Raw genomic sequence first — 12,522 nt, 5'->3', positions numbered from 1 at the left:
ATTTTTGCTTCTTGATCTTTGATGGGATAGCCTTTAATCTCTCTATTGTTTCTTATATTAATTGCCAGAGGTTCTATCTATAGAATGTATAGTAATGGTGACAAGGGGCATCCTTGTCTTGTACCATTTTTTAAATAAAAATATTCAGAGCAGATATCTGAACCCACTATCCTCGCAGAAGGATTTGTATATAACATTTTTATGGCATTCGATATCCAACCTGTGATCCCAAAGGTTCTTACTGTTTGTTCCATATAGCTCCAACTTACCCTGTCAAACGCCTTTTCGGCATCGAGAGACAGGGTAATAAGAGGTAAGGTTTTTTTTTATTAGATCCATCTATTATGTCTATAAGACGTCTTGTGTTATTTTCAATATCTCTCTATGGAACAAAACCAACCTGGTCACAGTGGATTATAGTTGGTAATATTTTCTGGAGTCTATTAGCCAAGATTGAAGAGTAAAGTTTAATGTCTACATTAATCAGTGAAATGGGATGGTAGTTACCAATATCTGTGGGTGATTTGTCTTGTTTTAAAATAGGCAATATATTGGCAAATAACATCTCATCAGGGCACTTCCCTTCTAAAGCCATTTGGTTAAATGTTTTTGTTAAATGAATGGCTAGTTCTGACTTAAATGTTTTGTAAAAAAAATTTCCGAAGCCATCAGGCCCTGGGGTTTTATATTTTACCAAATGATTGATTACTTTAGTTACCTCATCCTTTGATATAGGTTTATTTAACAATTCCCTTTGTGAGGCAGTTATTTGAGGGATGTCGGTATTATTCAAATAGGATATAATGTCATTTTCTGAAATGGACGTTGGTAAGTTATACAAATCATGGTAAAATATCTTAAATCTATCAGCTATGCCGTCTGGAGTTAAATAGGTCACGCCATGGTCTATAATTTTTGTTATTTTATTCTTAGCTCTGATCTTTTTCAGTCTATTGGACATAAATTTATCTGTTCTGTTGTTTCTATAATATAATTTGACTTTCAATTTCTCCATATTTTTAATTACTTTGTCCATCTCTATTTGATTAATATTCTCCTGTAACATTTTAATTTCTTCTGATTTACTTTTAGTAGGATTTTCCTTGTTAGCCCCTGATAACTTATATAAGCTTATATAGAGATCTGCTAAAGCTTTATTTTGTTTCTGTTGATTTTTTTTTATTTTATAAAGTGCCCTCTGATGACGACCTTATATGCGCACCATATAGTTTGTGCAGTTATACCTTCCGTTTGATTTTCTTGGAAAAAAAATTTTGTTGTCTCCAGAATATAATCTTTATTAGCATCCTTATACAGTAAAGAATCTTCTAGCCGCCATGTTTTTTTCGGTAAAAATAAATTTCTGTCATTAAACTCAAAAAAGACTTGACTGTGGTCTGACCATACGTTGTCTTTTATATACGTTTTTCCTATAAATTTTTGCATAGTAGAATTACCTAAAATTAAATCTATTCTAGAATAAGAGCAATGTCTTTTTGAGAAGTGTGTGTATTCCCTAACACCTGGGTGCATTAACCTCCACAGATCGTAGAGGTCATTTTTTCTGATTTCATTACTCATTGCTCTTGCTTCTTTTTTTAGTCTTTTGTCTACCATATTTGGTCTCATTAATTTTTTGTCCAGATCAACATCCAAAACACAATTAAAGTCCCCTGTTATCAGGAGATTGCCTTTTTTAATTTTTTCTATTTTTGACATTATTTTGGAAAGGAGATTAGACGGAGCCTTATTAGGTAAGTAAAGATTTACAAGTGTAAATGTTATTTCATTTATATTTACTATTAGGATGATATATCTGCCTTCCTTATCCCTTTCTTGGTATTGAATATCTATATTTAATAAATCAGAAAAAATAATTGCTACTCCCCTTTTTTTTTGAGTCGTAGAAGCATGGACAAATCTTGAAAAAAGTCTCCCTCCCCATTTTCTGTTGTCATTATCTAACCAATTGGTTTCTTGAAGGAAAGCAATATCAATTTTTTCTTTTTTTAGAAACGCAAATATTCTGTTTCTTTTAAATGGTGTATTTAGACCCTGAACATTCACTGATACGCCTTTAATCATCTTTTACAAGATGTATAAAGGGAATTTTTCCTGATCTCCCCTGTCCACAGTCCTCCTGCACTCAATTAACATCAACCATATAACAAAAAACAAAAACACATGACATTTAAAAACTAGTACCTTGAGAATAAACTCAAAGGTTCTCCCCAACATATTGGACATGGCTCTTACTATGCGAGTCATGACTCTACGAAGATAACTGAGCAAAAGTCAGCAAATTCGGTCCTGAGATCCAAAAAATGGAGCTCATGGCAGGGGAGATTTAGGGGATTAAGCAATGAGTAGTAAAGGATGAGGATTATTCAGATATGGTATCCATTATATAGAGAAAAAAAAACCAAAAAAAAAACCCCCTGTCTTATGAAAACATCCTAAATAGTCTACATATTATAGTATAGTATTAACCACAAGGAAATAGTTTTGAAGTATATTTGTGATAATAGTGTAAATCAGTTAATTTCTAATATTGTATAGAATAAAAAAAAATACTGGAATCATTTTATACTGATACTCTTGTGATATATAAGCAACTATTCTTCATTCCATGGTATCGTATGTGATATAGTGGATAGTATAATTATAGTCTAATAGTGTTCAAGAGATACATTGCATATAGCTCTCCAAAAACAACTGTATTTAAAATTAGTAAATAGAGAAAAAAAAAAAAAAAAAACAATCAGTGTATTTGTGGTAATAGTGTAAATCAGTTAGTTTCTGATATTATATAGAATAAGAAAAGTACTGGAATCATTTTATACTAATACTCTTGTGATATGTAAGCTACTATTCTTCATTCAATGATACCTTATGTGATAAGTGTGTAATATAGTTATAGCCTCATAGTGTTCAAGAAATACATTAAATATTGTGCATATAGCTCCTCAAGAACAGCTATATTTAGAATTAGTAAATAGAGAAAAAAAAAAAAAAAAGACATCAATAGAGCTATAAGGTGTTCACCGGCAGCCTTATTACTCTACTTTATAACATTATAATGATTATATAGTTATATATTTTAAAGTAGCGGCTTCATAAAAGTTTTTTTTGTTCTAACCAATTTTTCAATTCTGCAACTTGATAAAAAATAGTAGGATGACCTTCCCAGATAATCTTAACTTTCTTTGGGAAGCCCCAGCTATAAAGGATTTTATGATCACGTAGAATTTTCAATTCTTCAAAAAAGATCTTCTCCATACGCGGGTCTGAAAGGATAAGTCCGGAAAAATCATAATGTTTTTATATGCATTATCTTCTATATTCCTTTTCCTATTTGCTTGTAATATAAGTTCCTTATAGGAAAAAGATTGAAAATAAATAATAACGTCTCTGGATGCAGCTTCAGGGGCATTTTTAGATTTGTTTAAATGATGGTATCTTTCCATTTGAGTATTAAGTTGCTGAGTATCTTTAACCATAACTTTAAAGAACTCTTCGAGATACATTTTTAGTTTATCTTGAGTTATTGATTCTGGAATATTCCTAATTCTCAAATTATTTCTCCTCATTCGATCTTCAAGATCACTTATTTTATCTTCCATTATGGATACTTTTTCTTCCAACCCTCTCATTACATGTTTCATCTTTGGTAGATCTTCTATGTTTATTTCTATGGCCTTTAATTTATCAGTTAGTTGTTCCAGTTTGGTATTCAGCTCCTCAGCATTTTTATTCAGCTGTGTTTTTAGAACACTTGCTTGAGAGTCTAAAGATTTTTTAAAATAAGTTTGAGATAGTGTTAGAGGCTCCGTTAAACTTTCGGAGGAGTCATCCATAGATGAGGTTTCTGTATTTTTGCTTGGTGATTTATTTTTTTGTTGGTGTGGAGAAAAAAAAGCCAGAGTTGAGGCGGAGGATCTTTTATCTGATCTCTCCATTTTAAGTTCTTTTCTTTCTTTCTCTTTTTTTTGCTGCACCGTCTGTGAATTTTTTGGAGGCATTATATTTCTATACTTTTTCTTCTGTTAGATTTATTCTTGGTCGTGAGGTATATCGTGGAGTATATAGACAGTATATGGACAATTGACGTTAATACTAATTACATTTCTAAGAAGAATTCGCATAATTTCACAACTTTTCCCACATTTCACAGGTTCCACAGATTTTTCACGGTTCATAGAGTTCAAAAGTAATAAGTTAATAAGCAAAGCAAAAAAAAAAAAAAAAAAGGAAAATGCAGCCAAACTGTCTATGACTGAACACAGGGATGGAATATATATACCGGGGGTAAGCCTGATGTCATGCGTCGTCAGTCTCCTTCTCTCCGGCTTTAACAACCTCCCGGCATTTCACAGATTTCTCCACTCTCCCGGTGTTATTCCCTGCTGTGGGTCGCATGGATCTGGCGGTGATATACTTTTCCGCCCATCAATCAGGCTCAACCATACCTCAGGGGCATCAAGGGCATCGAGATCAGCAAAGTCGCCACTCTGCAGCCGGCTTCACAGCAACACAGCGGCGTTATAGCCGTTATCCAAAACCGCCATCGCCGCACCATCAGACGCCATCCTCCATCCTCTTTCTCCTCATGCTCCAGCCCCAAACTCCCCGCCTCCTCCAACGTGCACGTCCGTCCGTCACCTCATCACGCCCCCCAATAATGCATTATAATATTTAAGGGCAGATGTTTCCCCCAAAGTTCCTTTTTAGGATTTAGATTTCTTCAAATACTTTAGTAGGTGTAGTTAATTTTTTTTGCCCATGATGTCAATTTTGTCAGATTTTTTTTGGACATGGACAGAGCATTAAACATGGACATAGCCTTCCACATGGACAGAGCATTAAACATGGACATAGCATTACACATGGACGTAGCGTTAAACATGGAGATAATAATACACATGGACATAGCATTACACATAAAGATAGCATTAAGCATGGATATAGCATTAAACATGGACATAACATTTGTCATGGAGCTGGCTAGTCGGACCGACTACCTCCGCTGTCTTGTGCTCCCTTAGCCTGGGACAACACACTTTCCCCAGTTCCCCAGTCACTAGCCGAGACTCAGTGTAGCGTAAAACCAAACGAGGACTGATTTATTTTGGACACACAGGGCTGGATATATCCATCAAAACACCCATTTACATAAAATAAGATATTGGGACACAAACCGCCCCCCTTAATCTGCCTCCAAGAGACAACAGGGGCAGTAACGAGATTAACAATACAATGGGGGGGGGGTGATTTATAGAACATTAAACTGAAACAATGGCAGTCACTCCCTGGTTGCAGATCCTGGCTGTCTGCTGGAGATAATCCCCTCAGCCAGTGATGAGATGATACTGCTGGGGGTAGCCACAGAAGTCTTTACAAACCCAGGGCCCATAGTCAATAGGGAGGAGGCTGGCAGTTAGGCCCAGTGATGGAGGGTTCTGTCACAGCATTAAACATGGACATAGCATTAATCATGGACATAGCATTAAACATAGAGATGACATTAAACATGGACATAGTATTAAACGTGGAGATATCATTATGATATGTCAGAGGGTTTTCTCTAAAAAAAAAAAAAAAAGTTTAATTTTTCTCCCATTATATCCTATGGGCATTTACTCAAAACCGTAATTCACTATAGCTGTTTTCTATGGAATGACAGGTGAATGTCATTAGATCCTGTGTGTGTACTAGGGGAGTATGTGTGCCAAAGATCTATATGATATGTCAGAGGGTTTTCTCCCATTATATCCTATGGGCATTACATCAATACTGTAATTCTAAAAAACAAGTTTAATTTTTCTCCCATTATATCCTATGGGCATTCACTCAAAACTGTCATTCACCTGTCATTCCATAGAAAACAGCTATAATCCCACATAATCTGAGTTTTAGATCCTGTGTCTGTGCTAGGGGAGAATGTGTGCCAAAGATCTAAATGATATGTCTTAAACTTTTATTTCAAAATCAATTATTCTTTTCCCTTCCATTATAGTCTATGGGCATTCCTCCCCATTAAAGTCTATGGGCATTCCTCCCAATTATAGTCTATGGGCATTCCTCCCCATTAAAGTCTATGGACATTCCTCCCCATTAAAGTCTATGGGCATTCCTCCCCATTAAAGTCTATGGGCATTCCTCCCCATTAAAGTCTATGGGCATTCCCCCCCATTAAAGTCTATGGGCATTCCCCCCCATTAAAGTCTATGGGCATTCCCCCCCCATTAAAGTCTATGGGCATTCCCCCCCCCCATTAAAGTCTATGGGCATCCCCCCCCCCATTAAAGTCTATGGGCATTCCCCCCCCCATTAAAGTCTATGGGCATTCCCCCCCATTAAAGTCTATGGGCATTCCCCCCCATTAAAGTCTATGGGCATTCCCCCCCATTAAAGTCTATGGGCATTCCATTTTGTCATTCGTTTTAGTATGTCCCCACAGAATGCAAATTGTATAGCGAGAGCTAACAATCACTTTTAAACAGTTAAACAGCTGTCTTAAAACTAACTCAGGCGCAGACTACCGCAAACGCTGTAAATTTAAAACGAGGGTCTGTCACTCTGTCCAATTTCCCGCCGGCGCCGCCCTTTCACTGGGTCGAGTTAATACCGTAAAGATGGGTGTGCAAGCTTTATGTCTCCGTGCTGTACACATTATACGGCGTTTACACCGATGCCAGCAAAACGTATTTGAATATGGAAATGTATTATTTTATTATTTGGTTCGCCTAATTGAAATCGTACAGTTGAAGCAAAATAGATCACCACCATATTCCTTATCACCCCCCATCCCAGCCATTACAGGATGGTATGTTCGAGAGTGCGCGGCAGTCGGAGGTGGAGCCTGACAGATTCCCGCGAGTTGCTACCGAGCCGGGACGAAAGCTCGGTGAAGTGCCGGAACTATAGGAATAAAATATTCCGGTGTCCTATAGGCGGGCAACCATAGAGGCTTTGTGGCATTAAGCACTCTCCCCTTTAGGGGAGGGATAGAGATACAGGTAGGTACTTTCGTGTGATGCGGTGGCTATCCCTGGCTAGGGCCATGTGTGAAAGATAAAGGGGCAATGATGCCTCATAGATGTTGACAATACTTTGCAAAGACCCTAGGTCTAGGTTGGACCAGCCCTTTGTGTAAAATTCTGGCCCCTCATTATTAGAGTATAGCAGCTGAAATGCACACCCTGCTATGTAACACCCGGAGAAATCATAAGCATAATAACCTAAACATGTTGGGGTTATTTTTTTGTGTATCCTATGGATAACCCCATCCCAGGGCAAATGTGTGCTTAGTGTAGGATGCATCTTGTGGGTTTTTTTAAAGCTCCAGGAACGGCTGTATCAATGGAGATCAACATGATATAGCATAAGTTACAGCAATAATATCAATGCTTGGTGTGATCACAGTACAATACTTCTTACTAGACTTGGTGGAAAATTTGTCTGTTCAATTGCCATGGAAACAAGAAATGCATAGTTGTTAAAAAGGGAATTTGAGACCAATGGATGGAAGAAATAGGGAAAAAAATGAGTTATAGCGTAAGGTTAAGAATAGTAGTGGGCTGGTTAAATGATCTTAACTTTTTATTAAAAATTCAATTGCCCCTGTGACCCTGCTTGAAGTGCTGGAGTCAGATGAAGCCTTGAGCGAAACGCGTCATGCGTGCTGACATTCACAGGAGAAAGGATGACCCTCTGTCCACCACTTCGAACTCACAGCCATGACCCCTACCGCAGCAGAGCGCGGGATGCCGCAAAATCAAGGTGGAAGACTGGGGAGATAAGGGACAACCGGGGTTCAACTTTGTTTTTATTCACACCTATTGGATTTTATTAGAATTTTTGTTTTCTGGAAGAAGCCACATTAAACGAAGTATGAATTGGCTCCAACCTCCGTTATGTCTTCTCGGCCTTAAGGGGTTAATCCTAGAAAGGATTAAGAGTCCTGGTCTTGACAAATGCGCATACACATGGGCTTGGGGAAGCCCACCATATGTAAGAGTCGCACCTTTCTGAAGCTCTACATACTACAATCATTGCTTCATATACCTCAATAATGGGTAGTAATTCATTTTTTGTTCAAACTCATTGGGTGTGGAAATTAATATAGAAATTTATAATGGCAATAGTATATATTGGGTAGGATAACTAAGGGTGGTGCAGACAAAGAGCTAAATCCTGCTTTCACGTGGCAGAGGTGCATGTAGGAATACTACCACTGCCTCGGTCGGTGGAGCGAGATGACCAGTGTTTGGAAGGCACGTTAGCTTTGTGTTCTTTATTAGCGTTTGCATGCCCAGAGCAGCGCTCGCTAATGCTATCACATGGAGCAGGTGTTGATGTTCACGTGTGCTTTTCAGCTGTTATCACCTGCTTCACAGGTAGATCAAGTATCAGAGTATGCACAGAAAATCTGATTTCCGTAGCATTGGTTTGCATCGCCTAGCCAGAACAAATGAGTCTTCAAGGGGCTGTTCCACTTAGAGACTTTATATGTGCTTTCTGGTAAATTAAGAAAGCATTGATAAGTCTAGGGTGGGCAGAGTGGCATATAGGGGGGTATAAGGCATATCTGGTAGGCAGAATGGCATATAGGGGGGTATAAGGCATATCTGGAGTGGAATATCTGGGGCGGGGGGGCAAAAGGAAATAAAAACAAGAAATGCATTTCTCTCAATCATAGTTTTTATTAAATCTGAAAAAAATAGTTGACATGTAAATTAATGTTTTCTAGTAAAATAAATTTCTATACGATACTCTTACAATCGAGCAAATACGGTAATTGCCAATGTGCTATAATGTAACCTTTCTTTTATGGATTGACAGAAAGATAAAAAAAAATAGAACAATGTTATCGGGACCAAACACAGAAAGCTGATTGAATTGCCCACCAGTATTGCTACCCAATGGGTGCAAGTACCTGGGGCGTATCAACAAATCCGTTTGAACAAACAATGCCGTACAATAAGAACGATGTGCCTGGTTAACCCAGGTTAGAAAGTGATCAACTAAAACACAAACAAAAAAGAAAACCCTTCTGTGTGTCATGTGATCACAAGATGGCGGTGTCCGGTAAAAAGTAAGAATTCCCAGAAGGTCTGTCCAGACCCTCCGGAGACCTCTGCCCTCTTCTTGCGGTATGGGTGCAAAGCATCTCAAATTAGATCAAGCTAATATTTAAAAAATGAACATTTTGTCCCATGTTTGCGTTTAAAAAATAAAAAATCAAGTAGGAATTGTGCATTGCTGCCTGCATTAAATTGCCATTTTTTTGTAGTGTGGCCTCAACTACTTCATAATTAAATACGGCAATGGAGATTGATTTGAGAGATCACACCCCCTCTCATATATGTGTGCGTGTATATATATATATATATATATATATATATATATATACACACACACACACACACCCATTGTGGGTTTTAACCCCTTAAGGACGGGCTTTGTCATTAAGGGGTTAATAAACAGAATAAATCCTTATTACAAGGTTGGCAGGAAACAGTGGTGGGGGGGTAGATTCAGGAATGCACCCAGCAAGGGTTACTTGCCAGTGTCTGTGGCTGGGATTGTGGCCTGGTACTAAGGGAGCAAAAAGCAGCATCTCCAGGGACTCTAGCAACTCTAGGGATATACTGTAGTAGTGTTCTGCTGATCTTCCTGGGTAGCTAGCTACAGCAGTCCCACTGCCTTTTGCAGCCGACACTGAATATGATTGGTTAAAGTAGCAAAGGACACATTGTGTCCTCAGCGCAATTTCCTGTTTTGTGGAGAAAAGTTACTTCCTCCATTGCTAAGGGGTTAATGTATTGAGTCCCACATTCATGTCTAATCCTTTTAGCTAAACCACGTGACTGCTTTTAATGGAGGTTGCAAAGCATGGATATAGAAGAACACTGCTTAAGTGAGTCACTGAATGTGCTTCCATGCTTCCAGTTACACGTGTTCCTTGGATGGGGTTGGAATATACTTTTTTTTTTCTTTTTTAAATATCCATATTCACAAGACAACTAGCCAATAGCATATCGTGCAGAAGTGAGATTGATGAATCAGGCCTTTTATGTGTGCCTTAAGGAACTTTCTTGTCGGTTTCTGTACTACTGCTATCTAAAATAAAATCATGAAAAATCTGGAAATATGCCAGTATGCAACATGTAACAGATGGCAAAATCTCTTTCTGACAATATATGCTTACAAGGCAAAAATGTGTACATTTGATTTGAACTTATAAATTAATCACATACTCAAAGGATTATCACATTGAATGGCCATTTTCTTGAAATTTATAAGAAGCCTTGCTAAGAATTATTTTCTATTCACATCGGATTTTGTTGTCCACTTTTTAGGAATGTAGCAGTGGCGTTTATCTCTTAAGCAGTTCCGTTTACTGTAAATTGCAAGCCACCCAACCTTTAATCCAAAATTACAATGATGGTTTCCTTGGTGGTCTTCCTGGTTTCCATTTTGCTTCCTATCTTCCTCCTGGTAGTCTTCGAAAGTACACATTTCTACTTTCCTTTTGATGCAGTTAGAAATCCAAACCCTTGTTGCCGTTTAGTCTGTGTGCTTAATGTTAAAAGAGCTGTACTCTTATCATTGCGCTGAGCTTTAAGACCATACTTGGACTGCTTCTTTCATTTGTTTTTTTTTTTGGTCGCTGACCCAGAAACATGCGCTAAGCCGTTGTGTCACAGGCAGTGTTCGTAAAGGTCTGTGAGCTGTTCACTGAAGGAAAGAAAATGTTAGTATCTTGTCCATTGGGGACACCATTATCAATTGGTCTAATAATGCTACCACTGTGGTGACTAAATAAGTCTGTTCTATTGACTTACATTTAATCTTAGAGGTCTTCTTTCTGACTACTTACACTTGCTCACTTAATCTAGCCACTTAACAAAATAATCCATCTTGTCAATTCTGCACACTTTATCAATCTCAATCAAGATAAGCAATGAACTAGTATATAAGTAACTGTTCTAAAAAAAAAAAAAAAATAAAGTCTGTCTACATCTGATCCCTGCTGGCTGAGCACATACATTGCAATGTTCACCCGTGCAAGTCTATGGAGACTGCCCTGATGATTAGTGCAGGGGGTCCCTGGGAAGAGAATGAGAACCAATGTTTCTCCCTCTTCCCACAAGGGGAAAAAGTTTAAAAAGAACAATCTTGTTGTTGCTTGCTTGACAATCTGTGTGAATGTATATTGCCAGATTCAGTGTGTGTGTCTCCATAGTGCTATAGTGTGAAATGTTGGCAAATATGAAGTGGAAGAAGCATGTGCTTCTTGAGATGCTTATTTGCCACTTTATTGGTCTGCAAATAGGAATGTTATTTGTCCGGTTGGTTATTATGGTATTTGCCTGTTTGTTTTTTTTTGCTATAGGTTTGTGAAACATTTCCTAATTTTAATGTTTTAACAAGACTGAAATGTTGAAGCAGCATGAAACTGTTATGTTAGTGATAAATATACCATATTGGCACGATTATAGGCCGCACCCTTAAAGTTTGGTGCTATTTGAAAGAAAAAATAATGAATATAAGACGGGGCATTAGTGGACTGGTAAAATTTTTGGTATCTATTATGCAGTTAGTCAGCATAGGTTATATACAACCAGAAAACCAATAGCCATTTTAACCCCCCACCCCCTTAATTCATAATGCACTTTACTCTGCAACTCTGTGTCTCAGATATGCTTTATGCCCCCAGATATGCCGCTCTGCCTCCGATATGCTTTATGCCCCCAGATATGCCACTCTGACCCCCCAGATATGCTTTATGCCCGCTAGAAATGCTCACCTGTCACCTATAAATGCCCACCTTCCCCCAAGATATGCTTTATGCCCCCTAGAAGTGCCACTCTGCCCTCCTAATATCCCACTCTGATTCCTAGATATGCCACCCCCCCCACCACCAACTTATCAATGAACCCCCAGACTCCTTAGTGTCTAGCGGTGCCGGCCGGGGGACGTCTGTGCGATACGCGCAAACAACCTTCGCTACCAGGCTTCTATGACGATGAACGTCTGCGCGATACGCGTAGGCAACTTCTGCTGCCGACACTTCCCCTGTGGCTTTTATGGTGGAGCACCAGAAGGTTATGTCCACCATAGAAGCCCATGTGGAAGCCCATGCTGAGGTTGTCTACGCGCAGATGTTCACGGATGCCGGAGAGGAGGATCCAGGTCCCCTGCAGTGCCGCGGGGGATCTGGATCCTAACCCTGCTGCTTAACCGAAGCAGTGCTAAATAAAATAAAAAAATAAAAAAACACACGCACCTAAAGTGTGTGTGGGGGGGTGCGGCCTATATTCTGGCCAATACGGTAATAGTAGAAGTTTTAAGTATGTTATAAGCACACTGGTTCTGAGATGTCATGCTGCCTCTGGGCTCAGGTTTTTATACTCCTTCTGTTCTTTTCCTATTATAGACTGACCTCCATTTTTTTTTTTTTTTTTTTTTTTTTTTTGCGGGGCCATGTTGGTGTTACATGATGTAGTAGTAGAG

The 12,522-nt window shown here is 38.5% G+C and overlaps 1 protein-coding gene across 1 annotated transcript in view; it reads left to right on the top strand.

Annotated features, from left to right (window-relative positions):
• Positions 1-6,877: 6,877 nt before the first annotated feature.
• The window catches only part of TIMELESS (timeless circadian regulator), a 33,228-nt gene continuing 27,583 nt past the window's right edge, over positions 6,878-12,522 (top strand). The window contains exon 1 of the mRNA XM_053455672.1: positions 6,878-7,019. The gene's annotated coding sequence lies outside the window, so the exon portion shown is untranslated. The remainder of the gene's footprint in view (positions 7,020-12,522) is intronic.

The sequence above is a fragment of the Spea bombifrons genome, chromosome 2 (genome assembly GCF_027358695.1).
Source record: "Spea bombifrons isolate aSpeBom1 chromosome 2, aSpeBom1.2.pri, whole genome shotgun sequence".
NCBI lineage: Eukaryota > Metazoa > Chordata > Amphibia > Anura > Pelobatidae > Spea > Spea bombifrons.
The sequence above is the reverse complement of the archived record's forward strand: the minus strand, read 5'-3'. Positions and strand labels throughout refer to the sequence as shown.